The 4,984-nt window shown below is 48.4% G+C and overlaps 1 pseudogene; it reads right to left on the bottom strand.

The window, feature by feature from the left end:
• Positions 1-1,246: 1,246 nt before the first annotated feature.
• LOC124978398 (uncharacterized) lies at positions 1,247-1,346 on the bottom strand (annotated as a pseudogene).
• Between the last annotated feature and the right edge of the window lie 3,638 nt (positions 1,347-4,984).

Genomic DNA, 4,984 nt, shown 5'->3' with positions numbered 1-4,984 from the left:
TTGACCTAAGTCCAGGGTGGTAATAGGTGCAGGAGGAAGAGATTTGATAATGCCACTGGAGGCCCATTCCACTCTTCTGTGTCCAGTCCATCCTTGCACTTCGCACCTTGTGAACACAAGATGGATGCTGCCCCTTTAGGATTTCCATTCAAGTTCTAGGTAGAAGAAAGAAGGAAGGAAGATGGAAGAGTTTATATGAGGAATGCAAAACTTCTCTGAGTTGTGCAATGTCAGTTGCATTGTTGATCAACACTGCGATCATAGACTCATCCTCTAGATAGGAGGAGGAGAAAGAAGTGAACGTTTTTGGCTGGGTATACTACTACCTCGAACAAATCTGGGGTTTCCGTAGAAAAGTATGAGGTGCTGGCAGGTCTTATCACTTCTCCATACCAAGATGGGCACTGAATCCCCAGGGATCTTTTAAATCCAGCCTCTGGATGTGAGTGAAAGCAAATTGCATTAAAGAGAGTGCATCCACTGTAGCCTACTGTCAGAATGGGGGACAGAGGAGGGCTGGAGTCAAGAGGAAGGGAGCTTGCTGCTGCAGGTCAGGAAGGTGGGGCAGATGGGGGCGGGGTGGCCTCTCTGTCCTCTATTCCTTCAGTTTCATTAGCCCATTGCTTGGGGCCAGGAGCACTGAATCCGAGAAGCTCATTAATAGCTGCTGTGTTTGTGTACATCTCTGCCGAAGATGTCTAACCACAGACTTCCTCTTGACTCCTGGCAACAGGGAGAAAACAAAACCACAGCAGTTTTCGTTGCTGAAAAAGACAAAACCGACTCATTTGCTTAATAGGCCCAGACGGAGGAGCTTTATTTCTGGGAGGAAATGCTGAAGCGTCCAGGCCCAGGCGTCTTGGCTGAGCCACGGAATGGCCAGCTCTGCCTGAGATATCCTGGGTCTGCAGTTCAGAGGCCGTGTGGTTGGTGACAGGAAAGCCACCTCTGAATGCCGGGCTCAGAGGACCCAGGAGTCCAGCCCCCATAGCTACTGGAGGTGCCTGGCAAAACACCCCCAGTCCTGCTATGAAAGCAGGGCCCACACCTCACCAGGCCTCTCTTGCTACTTCTGGGTTCAGGATCCACTTGTTCATTTTTATTTTCCTCCCTCTTCTTTTTTTTTTTTAATTTATTTTTATTTTATTTTATTTTTGATTCATTGTACATAAATGGGGTACAACTTTTCATTTCTCTGGTTTTACAGTACAAAGTAGAGTCACACCGTTTGTGTAATCATACTTGTAAAAATCTGGAACCCTTCACAAATTTGCACAACATCCTTGCACAGGACCTTCAACCTTCTCTGTATCGTTTCAATTTTAGTACATTCACTGCTGAAGCGAGCACTCCTCTTATTTTCTGGTATTAATTTTAGCTATTGATGGAGTCCTGTTTCATCTGTTCTCTCTTCATTTGCTTGTTTCCCTAATTTCTTATAGTATATATTCAGCTTCTTTATTTTTAGTCTTTCTTCTTTATTAATGAAGGTGTGGTAAGCCACACACTTCCCCCCAAGGTAAGCTTTTTTCAGGGACCCACTGGTTTTAAAATAAAATGTTCCCCTTTTCATCTGTTTTTCGATGGTTTTCTCTGATACACAGATTATCTAGAAGTATATTTATTAACTTCTGAGTAGTTAAGAATATTTTCAACCATATTATTATTTTTTTATTTAAAGTATTTTCGATCATAGTAAGAGATTGTGACCTATAAAGATTCTAACTTTAAATTTAGAAAAATTTAGAAAAAAATTCCACAGAAGAGTGGGATTCTAGAATGTCCTTGCTCTGGAGACATGCTGCTTAGTTCCAAACCTGGCTTCTACCCCTTTCCAGCTGTGCACATAAGTATACAAACACTGAATTTTTCTAAGCCTTACATCCTGCCTTTAAAATGGGAATAATAAGAGCATCCGCCTTCTGGCACTGCTGTGAAGATCATGAGATTATGTATGTAAAAATACCTGCAAAGGTGCTGGCACAGGGGAAAAAACCCTAACAAAATAGAAATATTGCTCTTTTGGTTATTTTGTTTTCACAGAGAAGGAGGAAGCTTCACAGTCCATGTCCAGGGCTTCATCACTAACCCAGAACTGTGGTTTCTGGTTCTTGTGGGGACTGGAAGAAAAGAGGAAGCAATGGTCGGTGCAATAGTCACCCTCCCTTCGAAGGAGGCACCTGGATCCCAGGGGCCATTTCCCCAGTGAAAGCAGTTATGGGGCCATTGGACCAAGGAGCACAGTGATTTGGTGGCAAAGTCAGTCCTCAAACTCAGCTCTCACTGCTCAGTTCCCTTGTCCCACAGCTGCCGTAGTTTCTCTCTTGAGGAACAGACAGTTGACCTAAGGTTCACCTCTGGTGTCATGTCGGGTGGGCTGCAGGAACTGTGTGACCCCCTCTGAGCTTCCTCACATTATACCTTTGCCCTCTGGGCAAGGGGAACTCAGTGCAGGGAGTTCTAAGAGAAGCCAGAGAAAGGGGGTTGAGTCAGGCATGCTCAGATGATTGGGTGGTGCTGTCTCCTCTCTTCTTTCAGTAGGGACAGAGGAAAGCTAGACTCCATCTGCAGGAGGGCTCCTCTAAGGCACCCCGGAGCTGTCTATTTGTACCTCTCTGGGCCTCGGCCCCGGCTCCTTACTTCTCTAGCCCTGGGATGGGCCCTGCCCAGGTGAGTCCTCCTGGAATCCCATCTTCATTTCTCTGGCCAGTCTCCTAAGGAGCAAACTTCAGGGACAGAACACTGTGCTACTTACTGTGCTGGGTGAGTCAGCTGCATGGACATGTTCATGGCCATTGGAGGATGGGAGTGACAGCTTGAGCAGCACCCTGGAGGCCTAGTGAAGAAGTACGACCAAACAGGTATGGGGCTCATCTACGCCTGCCTGCTGACATCCAAGAGGGGCGGGTCTGGGGCAGCCAGCAGCCACAAAGAAGTCAGGAGGCATGGAAGCTTCTCTGTGGAGTGGGGTTGGAGAGGGGAGGGAATCAAAGTCAGAAGGGTGGCCCTGTATCTGATTGGGGCCATTGACCTTGGGAGTAAGTGACCATTTCTTGGTCACTGGCTCCCTGTATTCATAAGCATCACGTAATCATGCTGTGTTACCTATAAGTGGACGAGATGCCTGTGACTGAGACAGTGATGTATGGTTGAAGCCCACAGTGGAAAGGTCTGGGCGGCAGAGCTCTGGCCTCAGACTTACACATGGGCTGTCACCAGGTAAAGCTTGGGATGAGCTAGCAATGCTAGAGGCTCTTCCATGCACATGTTTAAAAAAGTTTGTGACTCCTCATGATTATTATGAAAATTAAATATGCCCATGCCTGCAAAATGCTTTGTAAACATCAGTACAAGTACAGAAGAAAGTCCTGGTATGTGTAACTTACTTAGAGAATGCTGCCTGATTCCTTACTGTGTCCCCAGCCCTATGTTAGAAGCTGTTAGGTCCCGGAGGCTTGAGGACTTGCTCAGCGTGAAGTCCTTTGCAATTATCATCTTTCCTTCCCCTTTCCTTCCGTCCTCCTTCCAAAACACCTTAATTAAGCACCTGTTATAAGCCAGGTTCTGGGCCAGGAGCTGACTAATATAGAGATCACAGTCCACCAGGGAGAGTCATGAGCAAGGGAGTGGGTATGAAGCCCAGTTTGGTAGCCATTTCTCTCACAAGGAAACATACGGGTTCAAAGGACACAAAGCAAGGAGGCAATGAGCAACAGTCTCAGGGAGGTTTCTGGAAAGCTTCAGATAGAAGGGGACTCCTGGGTGAATGAAGGAGCAGGAGTGATGAGGGGTCCTCCAGGGATGGGGGCAGAAGGAACAGCACTCGCAAAGGCAGGGAGGCGTGGAATCCTTTGAGGGAGGGTCTCCATGCACACAGGGGCATCTGTGAACAACAGGAGCCTAAATTCCACATATGGATCTCCTGGTGCAGACTGGGAGGTATCACAGAGCTTAGAAAAGTGGATGACCATCAATGGACACACATGCTTACATGAGCTCATCATGGCTCCTCCAGGCCTGTTAGTGGGTGGAGTCAAAGAGCAAAGGGCTTGAGGCAGATGGTCTAGCTTCTGATTCAGGCCCTGGCACTTCTCAGCTCTGTGACTTTGGGTTGCTATGAACCTCTCTGAGCCTCAGTTTCATCATTTCTAAATAGGGACAAGTGACCTGAGTATTCTCTTGGAAATCAGGCCCTTGGTTGGGAAGAGAGTTAGAAGGTGGAGTGGAGGTGGACAGAAGCGACCTCATGCTGTATGTGGCACCAGGGATATAGAGAATAAGCTGTTAGTCTTCTCCAGGAGGCGTGGGAGCCTGAAGGAGGCGCACTTCTCTCAGCCTGGGAGATCCAGAGTTTTCCCTGGAAGTACCAGACAGCACTAGGAACCTCCCTGCAAGACAAATGGAAGTGAGCAAGTCTGAGAAGGAAACAAGGGGAATTCCAGGCCGAGGGGGCTGTATGAGCAAAGGAGCAGAGGAGAAAGCCCAGGGCAGCCCTGTCCCACCAAGACTCCAGGTCTGAAGCGGGGCGCGCTGAGACTGGAAAGGTAGACAGTGGCCTGAATGCTGTGTCAGGGAAATTGGACTCTTTCTATCCCTTGCAGCAGAGAGCCATTAGGATCAGAAGCATGAGAGAGAGAATTAATTAGGTGGATGGCAATGGAGGGTGGACTGAGGACAGGCAGGTGGCAGAAGTCCTGGATGCTGGCCTGGAAGCCACTTGTCTGAGGTCAAGTCCATCATTACAGCAGTGACATTGTAATGCAGACACCAACATCCCGATGGACCTGGCAGCCTCTTCCCTAACACACAGTCCCAGCTCCAGAGAGGACGGGGCCCAGGACTTCAGGGGAGACCCTCTGCAGGGAAGGCCCCTCAGGCCTGGAGGTCTGACTGGGGCTGCTCTGCCTGGGGCCCACCTGTCTACAGGGAACAGCATTTGTGCTCAAGTGAAACAGTGTCCTTGTGGGAAGGACATGCCGGTATT

The sequence above is a fragment of the Sciurus carolinensis genome, chromosome 2, assembly GCF_902686445.1.
Source record: "Sciurus carolinensis chromosome 2, mSciCar1.2, whole genome shotgun sequence".
In the NCBI taxonomy this organism is placed as follows: Eukaryota; Metazoa; Chordata; class Mammalia; order Rodentia; family Sciuridae; genus Sciurus; species Sciurus carolinensis.
The sequence above is the reverse complement of the archived record's forward strand: the minus strand, read 5'-3'. Positions and strand labels throughout refer to the sequence as shown.